The sequence below is a fragment of the Scomber japonicus genome, chromosome 1 (genome assembly GCF_027409825.1).
Source record: "Scomber japonicus isolate fScoJap1 chromosome 1, fScoJap1.pri, whole genome shotgun sequence".
NCBI classification, from domain to species: domain Eukaryota; kingdom Metazoa; phylum Chordata; class Actinopteri; order Scombriformes; family Scombridae; genus Scomber; species Scomber japonicus.
In genome coordinates, this window is record NC_070578.1 from 28,168,910 (window position 1) to 28,184,198 (window position 15,289).

The 15,289-nt window shown below is 40.0% G+C and overlaps 1 protein-coding gene across 5 annotated transcripts in view; it reads right to left on the reverse strand.

The window, feature by feature from the left end:
- LOC128362530 (bromodomain adjacent to zinc finger domain protein 2B-like) overlaps positions 1 to 15,289 on the reverse strand; it is a 74,114-nt gene that overhangs the window by 55,133 nt on the left and 3,692 nt on the right. For all 5 annotated transcript variants that reach the window (XM_053323324.1, XM_053323340.1, XM_053323316.1 and 2 more), the window contains exon 2: positions 1,202 to 1,244. The gene's annotated coding sequence lies outside the window, so the exon portion shown is untranslated. The remainder of the gene's footprint in view (positions 1 to 1,201; positions 1,245 to 15,289) is intronic.

Consider the following 15,289-nt stretch of genomic DNA (forward strand, 5'->3'; position numbering starts at 1 on the left):
AGCAACAAATGTCAGCTAATTACACCATAGCTGTTTGGATGAGCTCCATCTTTCCCTGTGCTCCTCTGTGCTTGTTCTCTACGGGCTGCAGGAAGAGTCAGGCAGCCTAGACACCAGTAAGGAGGAACAGCCAGCGGTGGGGGTTGAGCTTACAAGGCAACACCCCCCCCCCCCCTAGAAATTGATTCCCCAAGAGAGAACTCATCAATACTTATCACAAATGATACAACCAGCTTGCACCAACCAGCAGGGGAACATAATGTATCATTCACAGCCAGAGATGAAGCAGTGAGGGATAGACCTGATAGAATCAGGTCCGGTAACATACAAGGCTAAAGAGGCAGTCACAGGCGAAACAAGTATTTCCCTGCACTCCACATTCAAAAGAAAAGGAAAAAAACACCTAATAAAAGATCCCATTTGATCTGGTGACACACTCACAAGTACAAGGCCATCAAGTCAGGCAGGAGAGAAAAGTGCAAGTCATTGTCTGTGTGTGGAACAACAAACTGCCACCTTGGTGTGTGTGTAAAGTGAAGCCTTGAGGATGCAGCCGCGCCCCTGAGTACAGATAGCTCTCACACAGAGACGGTGAGAAAAGAGAGAAAAAAAAACAGAGAGAGAGAGAGAGAAAGAAAGAGACGGACAGAGAAGGAGATTAAAAGCTGCACATAACAGTGCACGTAAACAACTACACACAATCCAAGATCCCTACCCTAGAAGCACTGTGGGGCACAGTTAACAACCATTTACATTCGGCGTCAGCTCCGAACAGATAGCAAACTCGAAAGGATGTTTATTAGGCGCGTACGTTTCAGACAAATATTCTGATTAGAATGGGAGAAATCTAATTAATTGCTTGATTCACTGAATGAACCCCGAATTTGTAATGTAATCATAACAACTGCTTTTCAAGGGGCTCTTGTTAAATTTAATTGGTGGAGGAAAAAAAAACATCCTCTTTCACTGAATGAATGAAAATCAAATTAGGCCTGAAACTGGAGGAGTCTGCAAGTTGGTTCTGGCATGCCATAAAAAAATAGAAGAAAAAAAAAAGAACAGTAAAAAGCAGAAGTGTGTGACAATATATATTTTAGAAAGTCACGTGCCAACTATTTTGTCACAGGCAAACATATTTCAGAGTGAAAGAAAAGAGTAGAAGTAAACGCTTTTTAAGAGGTTAAGTATATTGTGTACTCACTGTTAGAGATGTCTTCAGCTCTTTGACATAACTGCTGTAACACCTGGATAGAAAAAGCAGAAACAAAACAAAAGATCAGTTTGGCTCGGAGTAAAAATACATTCTGAGTGACAGTAATAAAACGTGTTTCCAAGCATGTTTTGGTTCATATGATAATAAAATGGAGAGTTTTCTTAATGAAGTCCAGTGATACTGCTGAAAGCTTCCCTGTTGAGTGCCAGAGGGGGCGTTACGCCCCTAAAACTACCAGCATATCAAAGTTACAGTTACACAGCTTAGTATTTGTGGTAGACACACACATCAAACAAAAAAACACTGTGACGTTTGAAACACAGCTGCAGCTACACACACACACACACACACAGAAAGATATTTACACACACAAAAACTCTCTCTCTTCTCCCTCAGCCCTTTCTTGCAAAACCTGTTTGTTAGAAATGGATCTAGACACTGGAGCTTTGAGTGCGAGGATATTTTCCCCCAAACACAAGACAGTTCTTGCAGAGAACCGAGTCTTAGCAGCGTTCTCACGCCCATCTCTCATGCATTGTCTCTAAGGCCCTCCTGTGCTCTTACAGCCTGAGCCTAATCTAAGAAACTCTCCATAACAGTCGCCCTCACTGTATATCATACAACAGCAAGCAACTTTTTACAACTTTTATTTCTTCTTTTATCTATATTTGAACCTATTTACCTATTCATTTATTCTTCTCTATAATGTCTCTTCAGTGTAGATGATGACTGACTGATAGAAAAGTATTTTCAGCTACTATGTCCACAACTCATGTGTGGTTAGATGGTATTAGAAAAAAATCATGTCTCCAAATAAACATAAATAAATAAATAAACATGCACACAAGGAGTGGGAAGCAGACTCTTATATATTTCCAGACACACCAGCACACAGTGTGGTAACACGTGTAGTTAGCTATCTAACAAGGTTTTGTTGACAGTAAACACATCCATCTGGTCAAAAGCAACAGAATCAACTCTAGTGGACGCTTCATAAAGCACAAATCTGGTCAGCTATTACAATTATATATTTTGTCTTTTAGTTACCAAATGAGGTGAAAAACTGTTGTTTTTTTAAAAATGTTTGAGCAGACTGAAGCAGTGTTTTAGTAACTCTTGTACATGCCACTTGTTTGAATAACAGACATGGTAAAATAAGAAAAGATTGCAGGTCATGAACCTGAGAGATTTTGCCTCTCTGGAAACCCTCCAGTCATGTCTGTGGCACATGATGTAACGCAAATCTGTCATTACAGTTCAATTTATCCCTGCACAAAAAATCACCTAGACTGAGGGTGTTGATAATAACCACACTGATGGAACGGCAAATGGTTCCCTTCATTATCCGCACTCTTACACAGACAGACAGACAAACACACACGCACACATGCACAAACGCACACAAATACTTTGATAACTGATCGCAGTGATAATGATAACAGAGAGCCAGGTAGGCTGAATTCATCTTCAGCTTTTTCATAAAGGCCTATTAGTTGATGATTAAAGGATCTCTGCTCATAGGGCTTCAGCATAGAAAATGATTTGCCAGCCATGAGGCAGGTGAATTACACTGGATAAGAAAGCCAGTGCTGTCTGCCATCATTTGCCTGACTGAGAATCAGGCTGTTAGTCTATTAACCTCATTTTACTCTAAGATCTTACCAGTTTTACATCAATAGCAGATGGGTAAAATATGACAATACACACATTTTTCCTCAGACTAGTCACCTGTAGCCTTGTTCAACTGCAATGTCCTTATGAATAATTACTGTATGAAAAAAGTAGTTAAAATGCCCAGTGTGAGACCAAAGTGAAATATTCCAGTTTCTTATTCTGTCCAACCAACAAAATAATTATGATATTCATGTTACTATCATAGAAGACATAAAGACACAACATACTCACAGAGAAGAAGCTGGTATGTGGGAATAATTGTATTTTGGCTTGAAAATTACTTACGATAAATAGATTATTACAATAGTTACCATTATTGTCAGTGAGTGGACTAATTGATCACTAATCAATCCAGATCTTCAAATGAAACAATCAAAAATAGTCAAAAAGATGTTAACCATCAGATAATTGGATTAAACATTAATAATGACCTTGTGTAATGTTTTAATAATGATGGTTCACATAATTAATTTGGGAGAATATGTATTCATGCTTCAAAAAGTAACACAAAGCTATTTGTAATAGCTTACAACAGTGATAGAACAAATTAAAGCCTTCAGTTATGTTATTGAATTCACTACTTTTTGCGTCACAATCCAAATGTCATTCTTATAATAGCCATAATTACCTAGTAATTTCCATTTAATTAACTTGCAAGGTTAAAAACAAACAGAAAAACAGGAACTATCTGCAAAGTTATAATTACCTGCATTTACACTCAAGGCATGCTTGTGTATCCCAGAGTCATTAAACCAGCAATAAAAATAAATCTCTGTGTTAATATTCATACAATTTCACTTGAAATAAATACACTCTTATCAAACTTTACACATGTATATGTTTCTGATAGTTTAACAGAGGAAGAAAATGTTTTTGTCAATAAGCTTGGCAAGTAGTCATAAAATCAAGTTTACTTTCACTTTAGTTGAACAAACAGCCCACCTCCCAACTGTATTCATTTCAGAGGCACAGGGGCCAAAATGTGTGTGTGTGTAGCAGTAGATAGATCAGAGATTCTCACTAAACTTTAGCTATGGCTTGCAGGGTGGTGGTATACTTCCAAACAAGCAGCTAACTACTGCTTGTGGGATTAAATACAAGCTTTTTTGTTCAATTACCAAAAACTATGAGTTTACAGAGCACTAACACCTCTGTGGCTGAATAACAGCAAGCACACAATAGGAATATTAACATTGTCCTCATGTTGTAAGCATGCCCCAAATCCAAATTTAACAATAAATCTGCTTCACCTTCCCAAATTGCCAACATGCCATGGTGTTTTGAAAATCTCATTAATAGCCTACAACAGCCTAAATAAACCTTGTTTACCTTTACTCAAAAAAGAAATGCTTTGGAGCTATTATTTCATTGCGATATCACAAATGAACTAATTCACGTGAACGTGTTGACTGGCTGTATGTCTGCGTGTGTCGAATTGGTTTCACATATGGACAGAAGCATCCAATTAAAACAGTCATTTCAGCGCACCAGCTGACTACTTTATTTTACAAATGTCTTTGAGTGGACAAGAATAACTGAACCATCTCTTTATCGAAAGTGTTGCAGTATTTACGAGGACACACTGATTCACGACTTAAAAAGAATGTTGGAGGAGGGTAAAGTGGGGGGACAAAAGACCCGTTGGACACTCTTGTTGTTCCAACGCCCTTGGGCCTGACGCCATTTCTCATGCTAATGTGCCAGTTCATTGCACTGTTGAGTCCAGTCAACTTCTAGCATTCGCTAAGGGAAAATGTCTTTTAGCTGTGATGCTAAGTTTTGCTATGTTCAGCTGAACTGACTTGTGCTGAAAACGATAGCGATCTAAAAGTCTTAATTTACACTTTACGTCATAAAATGTCGTCAAAGGTCTTATTTTTAATTATGTTAGGTCTTCATTTTTTAGGTGATGCCTTGTTGCATGAGAGATATCTCCCCACAGGATTAACTAATTTAAATGTGATTTGGACTCAATCCAGCCCAGTTCTTTCTTTTATTTTTCTGCTAGTTTTTTGATTGGTTCTCCACAGACCACATGCTCTGATGAAGGTAACAGGATTAAATAAGTACACAAATCAGCACAGATGATGGTCAGATAAGACAGTTAGCCAGGGAGGTTCAGAGAAAACACAAAGTCCTCTATTATTTCTGATAATTGCTACAATAACAATGTGTTTAGTGTGAAGCTGTGACAGCCAATATGCAGGCTTGGAGAGTAACAGAATACATCACAATGCACTGTAAAAGTCTGAAACATAACAAGCTCAGGAACAAGAGGGTAAAATAAGTCTTATTCACAATGGTGTGAGTAGAGGATGATACCACATGGTGCACATAGCGGGTACACATAGACACTTTACATACAGTGAATTTAAGAGTACTGTGGCAGCCCTAGACACTCGTACAAAGTTAAAAGGGGAGTTGAGTATATGACAGTTTGTAGCGCACAAAATGGCTCTCCACTCAGATGCCTAACGTGCCCAAAGCTGACAGTGTGACACTGGTCGCCAAGCACATTCAACACTGAACGAGTTAGAGAAAGCTCAGATGTATCATGCAGATAGAACCAAATAAAAGGACACTGTGAAGTCCATGATGCTGCTGAACATACTTTATGTCTGCCACTGCCATTCCCCTGAGAAGAGCTGTGGAGGACAAAGCTCTCTAGAGTGGGCACGAATACCCAGAAGGGGGTCTTACCCCACTGCGGCATACAGTATGCATGCGTGCTAGCTCCATACAGCACTGATCCCTGAGAATGTTCTCTGTAAATGCACATCATGTGTTGGGCACTTTCATTGGTCTATAAGCTACTGCCTGAATTTACTTAATGAAAAACATGCTAAAACATGCTAAAACATGTTAAAAGTCTTGTTTTCCCCATTTTCTTTTCTAAAGTTACATTACAGGCTGTTGTCTTACAGAATAGACTTATTGCCAACTTATTGGTATTTCTTTTCTCCTGCCCCAATTAGTAATCAAAATACATTTAAGTAACCCTCCTTACCCCAGCGTTTGTTTATAGATTTAACAGACTAGTACATTTTTTTTAAAGATATACTGTAACATGTATGTGTGTTAATGGAGAGATTTAAGAATAACCTGCTTCGTGAGTGTGAGAATGACCAGCACAGCCTTACTGTTTTATTCGTGTCAAAATTAACAGTTACAATAAACTGAAATCAAAATTTAGGTTTTAAAGTTGTTTTAAAACCAAAAAGAGTTTTATCTAATGTAAAGCATTAATTTGATTATATTATGAGATTTACATATGATTGTTATAATGAGATGCAAAAATGTTCAGAAAAATGTACCTATTAATAGTCACGTTGATTTCTAGTGTGCATTAGTTTTGCTGTGGAAAGGGTGTTCCATTTTTTCTGTTGGTAGGTCTTAAAAAGCATTAAATTTGATTTCAGAAAGCATGCAGCAACCCTGAAAGTCTTCTATCTGCAACATTAATTAGTGCCATGTAAAATCCCATTTGATTATGCTATGTTAGCAACTTAAAAACTGGATCTGAAATGGGTTAAGAAATGCTGCTGAAAAACATGTTCTGCCATGTTGGTGTATTAAAGAGACTTGTTCTTTATTTTGTTTTGAGGCACTAATTGCATCAATTGCTAAATTCCACAGCTGGGACTGGTATTTCTACAGTTGAAGAAATAAATACTTAGGAATATTTTAAAGGTGCATCAGTGACTACATTTTAAGTGGTTATTTGTATTTTCTATTATGCACCTTAACTGTAATTGAGTTTTTACTAAAAGTATTCACTCTCTCAACTAATTATTTTGGTTGGTTATGAATGAAAATGTGATTGTGAAATTGAAGTGTACTTTGGTTATTGTACAACAGAAGTTTGTGAATTGGAGCGTTAAGTTGATTTCATAAGCTTTATCTTATGATCAGCAATGCTCGTAAAATTAGCATAAAGGTTATTTTATCTCAGCCTTATTCATAGGTCATCTTTTAAGATGGCTCGAGACTTCAGAGGGGATCTCAGAGTCATCAGAGGAGATTTCAGAGACAATTTCAGAGAAACCCTGTTCCAGTACTGGATGGCGAGCCAAGCCCTCGAGTTACAGGACCTGTTGCCTGCTGTTAGAAGGCTGTGAACTTAGGAACAGTCATTTATTCCACACCTACTTCAAGTGCGACAGGATTGAACTCTACACACATACAGCTCTGGATACAGACAACCTCCACACCTTTCTACATACCAATCCCACACTGGAGCTGGAGTGAGAACTGTGACTCTTACAAAGACTTTGAAAAATACCTGGGTCTTAATTGTTTTTTTATGTGCACACAGTTTGTTTTTTTCTAACTGCATTTGTGGCTACATTTTCATTGTAAACTGAATTTACCTTCAGCCCCACCTGCTTATTATGTGGTTTACTGTTCGATACATGCAATTAAAACCTACAGCCATGTCCTGTGTTTCTATTCATTTTACCTTTATTAGTCATTTTTCAAACTGTATTCAGTGGTAATACACGTGGACAAACTGACTGTTATGACATCTATCTGAATCATCTCATTTGGTTTCCTTAATCTACCCCCCGCCCGCCTCAGCCACACACATGTTGATACTAAGGGATTCATACAGTGTTTTTCAGGCGTCTGCACGGGGTTAAACACAAGGGTTTGACTTTTGTTCCAGCCACAGAAAGACAGACAAAGAAAGTAGAGACAAAGAAAATGAGAAAGAAAGAAAGAAAGAAAGAAAGAAAGAAAGAAAGAAAGGTCAAGTCATGTTGCATGTGAGCCTTCTTTACAAATAACTCTGCTGGATTTCAAACATGGGAAACAAGTGTACTCCGAAAAATACACATATTGAGATTGAGGCCTAAAATCCCTTTCTTTTAAATATTTGATGCCTTGTTAGAAGAGCGACACTGGCGAGGTGTTTGTCTTTGTTGTCTCTGTTGATCTCTGGCACACCGGGCCCTGTGGGAGTGAGCTAGTGAGACTTGGCCGCAGACATTTTCCTGAAGCCCCCAGAACAAAACAGGCAAGTCTTGACAGTCTGTCCGCCACCGAGTCGTCACACAATCAGTTGCAGGAAACCAATCCCTAAATAGCAGTGATTCATCTCTTCATCACACACAATGCCAGTACACAGTGCACAAAGAAGCTCTCTCTTCCCCTCTCTCTCTCTCTCTCTCTCTCTCTCTCTGTCTTTCCCTATCTGTCTCAACCCTCCCCCCCCAGTGTGGTCTCTCATGCTGCTTAAAAATAAGTGCTTCTCCCAGCTTTCTTTGCCTTGTGATTTACTGGCAGTGTTTAACTGCAGGGCAGCATCTTTTATCGTTACATGATCTGGGGCTGAAAGCTGACAAAATGGAATCTGTATGCAAGTACCTTTGTATGTGAGTAAGTGTACGTTCAGGGCAAAGTAGGGAGCCGGTGGAGGAATAAAGAACTTGTGTGAGAAACGTTTTGTCTAAGTGCAATTCAAATCCTCCCAGCCTCCCGGTGTATGTGTGTGTGTGTGTGTGTGTGTGTGTGTGTGTGTGTGTGTGTGTGTGTGTGTGTGTGTGTCCACGTGCGTGTGTGTGTGTGTTTGTCATTCCACTAAATGGTTTCTTCCTTGACTTGATGGAGCAAGTGCCATCTCAAGGGAACGGGTTACACCACACAGAAAGTAAAGCACTTTGAGACTGGCGAAAAGCTCAGAACATTAGTGCAATCCATTTGCGAGAGGTAGGTAATATATGAAATACCAGGCTCAATTGTGTGTGTATGTACATACGCGTGTTTTTTTTTGTTGCCAACTGCCATGATAACTCCTCTCTTAATGGCAGAGAGCCCATCGCTGCATTAGCCAATCCACTTCCTTTTTCTTGCTTTTCTTTTCAAGACAAATCTCATTCAGATATGTAGTCAACCTGGCCTGGTTGGTGACGGACCGCAGTCGCATTTAGAGTGATGATATCAGTACAGTATGTGACCAGATCATCACCAGCAGATAATCAGGCTAGCGCAGGCCTACACAACAGGTTCAGTGTATCGTTACAGCCTTGATGATCCATCAAGATGACGTGTGAAGGTCAGAGTAGCCATGACCAACACAGCTGTCACATCTCCTCCCAGTACCCTCTTGGCTAACTGGCCTTCCAAAACACTCAGCACAAAACATGGCCAACTGGGGAGCACGGGGGGCCAAGGCCAGCAGAACATGCCTACCACCGAGGCTGGGTTTGTATCATGACACGATTACCTTCGAGACAATAACACAAGAAATGGTGAAAGAGAAAATCAGAGGTGTTTAGTTGTAATTACACAGCAAACTGTGACAAGCAAACTGCCGGCCAAACACCCGCAATGAAAAAACATTTTGACGGCTATTAGTATAGGCTTTCAAAATTTAATTCAACACCCCAATGTAGCCACAGTTTTAAATGACTACTAGCTTTGTTGTATGAACAGAAAAAAGCCTACAGTGGAACTGTGTGGAGAGCAGATGTGAATCCACTTTGATTTCAATGCCTGTGTGTGTGTGTGCAGCTTCTATTAAATGGATCTGCTGTCTCCTTGATCAAGGGAGTCAATAAAGGGCCAGTCCTGTCAAACCCTCAGGGGTAAGAGCGTATGCACATATGTGTCCATGTGTGTGCATGTGTGTGTGCGCGTGTGTGGTTGTGTGTTACGGACAGAATTTGAAGTACTCTGACAGGTGAGTGATTGAGTGCTTTCATTTCCCTCCAGCGACAACGAGACATACACTCACAAACACATACGTAGTACACACACACACACACACACACACACACACACACACACATATACACAGTGGAGGATAGAGAGAGAGAGAGAGCAAGAGAGCTGTTGTTTCCTAAAGGATGCTGCTCCTGCCTGCATGCTTAAATTAGCTCTAAATGTTTGGATTACACACGGGAGCTCTCACAGAGGATTTAGCAGCCATAGCCTAGAGTCCAGGAGATGTGTGGATGTTTCCATCTACATCCAAACTAGGGCTGCATGATATTGGAAAAAAACTGACAATGCAATATCTTTTCTTCTGTGATACATACTGCCATATGAAAAAAATAGAGGAAATTTCACCAGATACACGTTTACATGTATATTCAAGTATAGATTTTACAGAAATTAATAAGTTTTCATCATTTGGGTACTTGATAAAAAGATAGACATTCGGTAAAAATCTTCTTCTCACAAAACAAACCCCCTCTCCTTCTTCTATCACACATAGCTCAGCCCTCTGCCACCCCTCCAGAAATCAGCTTGGACTCCTCCACATTCAGATTCACGTATATGACTGACAATATGATATGGATATGTGGAGAGAGAACAGGTGGAGAGCTATTTGGAAAAAGCAACACATTTCTTAATAAACTTTACAAATTGACTTGTGTGTCGCAGTTGTGTTATTTACATGGATCGATGTTCAAATGTATTCTTAATCTGTGTGGAGGAAGATAAACAGGGTTACCGATGCAGCTGAGGATAGTAAAACTCTCAAACTCAAACAACTAATAGATGAATCTACATGCCAGCAAGATGCTAGCACAGATAGATCTGGATATTGCAAAGACACGGACCACCCCTGTGACACTTTTTAACTTTTAACCAGGACAAAGTGCGGCTAAAAAATGTGAAAACACGCATTCAAAATGAAAATACACACCTTCGCATAACTGAACGCCTGCTTCGAGCATCCAGGCGACAACAGCTGTGACTCGTGCATGTTTACAGGCGGGTGATTCGAAGATTCCTCATTTGATCAGTTTATCAAACCACCAAAAGAGTCAGCACTCATCTTCAGGTTGCGTTAGGCGATTAAAAGCTCCTGGTTTTGGTTGCTTGATAAACTGATCAAACTCCATATATGCAAGAAATCTTGACTCTGACTAAATTATGTAATATCAAGCAGACTTTTCTTGTTGACTAATGGTGGAAAATGAGAACCGTGTGAGTTTTCCTTTTGAATCAAGAAGGGTAACAAGTTGTAGTGTGACGTGTTTGAGTTCATTTGCCTTATTTGACATTACACGTGTGCGCGTTGCAATGTCAGTGCTGAAACAATATATCTTGCAGCCCTAATCCACACACACAATGTCCTTATACCAACATGTCAATCTAATATCACTCAGTATATTTCATAAACACAGGTTACATCTGCTGAGAACTTCAAAGCAACAAGCGGCTCTGAACAGTGTAAACCGAAACAACACGCACTATTTCCTATTTCATTCATCAGGTTACTGCTGTGAGGGGCGAAACAGCGTTTTCACATGACACTTTTCTTTTTGAGAGTGCAGTCTTGGCTTCTGTTGGTGGGGGGAGGATAGGATATGTGACCAAATGCAGAGACAGAAAGAGACAGAGAAAGGAGGTGGAAAAAGAGAAGGGGAATGAGGGAGGTCAGCGCCCCCAGTCTCAGATAAAGGCCTCTCCCTCCCTTCTGCCTCGGCTTCTCGAAGCCCCTGCCAGGATCGAGAGGCGTCTCACGTTACAGCTGTCTCTCAGTGTCATCGTTCAGAAGGAGAGAGCACAAGCAGGAGAAAGAAAGAAAGAAAGAGAGAGAGAGAGACAGAGAGTATGTGAAAGAGAGACAGACAGACAGAGCGGGGGAAAGCGGGACAATGCCACAGCACCAGGCAGACAGAGTGGGCTAGGCTTTCATGGCTGGACAGGAGCAAAAACAACAACAGCAGCAGGTTCGAATAGATGAGGAAACCTTTGTGGCTCGGCTGCCTTGTGGTGTTTCCTAATAAGCAATGTTAATGCAACATAAATTTTCACTACAATGTGGAAGTGTTTCAAAATCACTAAGTGCGCTTTGACCTTTTCAAGACAAATTATTTCTAAATGTAACGTGAACAGAGCCTGTCAGATCATTTCCTGTACACCACCTGAGACTAACTGAACACTCTGACAGACTAAGAATAAAAGGGGAAATTAATTTTTAATACCTTGTTTAGCGTGCGCTGAGAACAGAGTAAGAGAAACACATTGTACTCAAAGGAAGAGATGGCAATGACTGTGCTCGGTTCAACACTACGTGCTGTAGGGCTTCAGTGGATTAGACAACGTTGAGTCGCTGCTCTTAACATGAGTATCCTTTTTTAACCTTAAAATGCTAAAAACAGCACCTTGTCTCAGGTCCAGTAATGACTAATCCAGTGACTGCTAGCATTTCAGCCTGCACTGCTAACAAGGTAAAGGCCATGTAGGTCAGCACTGAGTTAAGTTAGATTCAGAGTGAATGCTCATTTCTTTTTTGCAACTTTTTCTGGAGAGGAATAGCAGATGATTCTCAGATAAAAACTTTATGAAGGATAAGTTGCTGTACATGCAGATTTTTACACAGACACAGCTGATTGTACCAGTGTGGTTTACATAATACACGGTTCTGAACAAATACACATATAGCTATTGCACAGCTTTCCTATTTGTTCCTCTCCATCCTTGTCATTTCTCATGGCGTTCAGTGGGAGCAAAATATTTAAAATTCTGGCTCAGCTTGGAGCCGGCTTTGCCAGCACAGCTAAAATAAAAAGCCTTTGTGGCAGCAGTGACCAGATTTTAAATGCTGAAGAAGATCAATAAATAGGGGCTGTCGAGGCACAATCTCTCTGCATTTGTGTGTGTCTGTGTAAGTGTGTACGTCCGTGTCCCTATGCGTGAATGCCTGCGTCCTGACAGCAAGTAAGTGTGTGTGTGTTTGTGTGTGTGTACATGCATCTTAACACCAAGGCTCACAGCTGCCCTGCCTTCTACAAGCTATTCTATAGTATCATCAAGGCCCCCACTGACCCAGGAGGCACACCAATAGAGAAACCAATATCATTCCCATTCCCACATCCGAAAAAACCACCTTCTTATTTCTTTTCCATTCCCAGTACCTTTCTCCCATCTGAGTGCAGCCAGTGTGGGTGAATTCCTGGGAAAAATGTGTAAATACAGGCCCCCCTGCTACCGACTGAGAATGTCAAAGTGTAGTAAACATCACACTAAATAGCAGGTTTTCAAGACCTCATCGCCATTTCCATAATCAACTTCCTACTGAAACAGAGTGATAGGCACCTAGACGGAATGGGGAGGAGGGGTAAACCTTCATTTTTTTAGTAAAACAAAAACTCTTACATTGTGTTTGTGCTGCTCCAGTCCAGCCTGGTCCAGGTATTGTTAATGTCTCTGTTTCATAAGGCCAAACAACTCTGATTTGATTTCTTTTCAAGACAGGAAATGCCTTCACAATGTTGTTATGTTTTTTGTTTGTTGTGATTCTTCCATTTTATAAAGAGCACATTAAATGGATGGTTTTAGCTCACATAAGGGGAACACCTTCTTTGCAATGTCTTTATCAATATGTGATGGATACAAGCGTTGAATTATAACGACTTGTATGCAAGCTGTTTCTACAGCTCCACAAAACAAGCAGAACATCTGTATTTTCATATTTTCACCTCCTCACTAATGTACAAAACAACACACAAGCAAAAAAAAAAAAAAAAAAGCCCCGAAGTGGAAAAAAATCATCAAGACCTTTTGAGACTTCATTAAAAGAAACTAGCCTGGACTTTCCAAACAAGGCATCTCTTTGGAGGGGAAAATCAACCTTTTCACCTTGCTGGTGGAAAAACAGGCATCCCAATGAGACAGAGCATGCACAAACAACCTTGACTTTCATCAAGGAAATTCTCACATTGAATGATAAATAGAGGCCCAGGGGACGAACAGCAAAGAAGCAGCTTATCGCCTTTCCCTCCCAAATTTGGCTGCTCTGTCTTCTGTCTCCTGAAAGTCAACACGGGGTGACCCAGTTGCACTTTACACTGCTTATTGTTCGGTAATTAATCCACCATATGTAATCTACACAAAAAGGCAGAGAAAACTAAAACGAGCGTTGATTTGTTTGGTCTTAATTAACAGTCGAGATTGCTCAATTGTTTCTACAACAGGAGACATATGTGCCCTCTCTCATTAGCTTAATACAGTTTTCAAAATATAGCTGCGTCTGTCATTATACATCCAACACAAACACACACACACGCACACACGCACACACTCACACGCAGACAACTCCAGTCAAACAGAGCCACAGTATCTGAAAAGTGGCTGTCATTTTTGCTGCGTGCACTTTAGACAATCATTTGTGTACCCTGATGATTATCAGGGACATCCAGTGAACATGCAGTGTTACCAAAATAGCAAGGTAACATAAGGTTAGGTAGATCATCTGAGAGCTAACCAACTTTCCAGCTGAGAGGACATTAACCTGTGAGGCCATGTAAACACATAAGTGAGCTGCCAGTATGGGCCTGTAACACAGCACAAAACAGTGGTAGGCCAAGACAGACACACAACAGCACCAATTTGATTTGTAACAATAAGATATCAATCTAATGCTTAGAAGCTTTTAGGGTGTTTGCTAAAATGCAGCTTCTTCTCAAAGAGCCATTAGCCTTTATAGGATTAATGTCCAGGCCACTTTGAAAACATCTGTTAAAATTGTCAGTTCTTGGTGTATTATTTCATTTGTCATTATTGGGGTTTCTTTCTCTGTGTGTGTACAATCACATGTAAATGGCTTTCCAATTGAGAGGGATGATGAAATATGATCAGGACTCTCTGTCTAACATTATTTCTTGAATCATTTGGTTAACACAGAGCAGACCTCGACTTCCTCTCTAAATTTCACAGCTCAGTGTCAGCGCTAACGTACAGAGATTTGACAGAGCTACCAGATGGCCATTAATATCAATAAATTGTTTGTGGATCTAATTCCTCTCTGTTTAAATATAAAATACTTACAAATTATCAACAGACTGATTCTTACACATACACCTCATACACTATGATATATTCTGTCACACAGAAAATACGAAACATAGTGTTCTACCTAAGGTAAAGTCATACTAAGCAACTATTATTGATACAAAAATATTGAAATCCAACAACTGATTATTTATTTGGTTGTGTTTGCCAATATGTCAACAGTACAGATATTTAAATGTTCTGACATCACTGTGTTCCTGGGCCTGATTCAAGATTTTAACACTGCGATCAAGGCGATGAGCGCACTATGACCAACATGTCTCACTCGTCTTGCTTGACGTTTTCTTTGCTCACACATTTTTTCTCCAGCAGGTGCAATCTTGAATGCCCGACTTACACAGTGTTGCCACAAGTGAAAACAAGTTTGGGTGAATATCAAAAGAGGGAAAATGAGCTCTATTCAATCCTCACAGAAGTTTTCAGGCACACAATGAAAGTAAAGGTTATAGCTTTGTGCATTCAGAGCGTGCCAGTAACTGTAACATTTAAACAAAAATGGCGTGTTACGGCATAAATGAATAAAAGTGCAGGCTTATACACTTGTAATCTCCAGGTTAATCATTCACATGCCTCACGTGTTGGCTACAATTT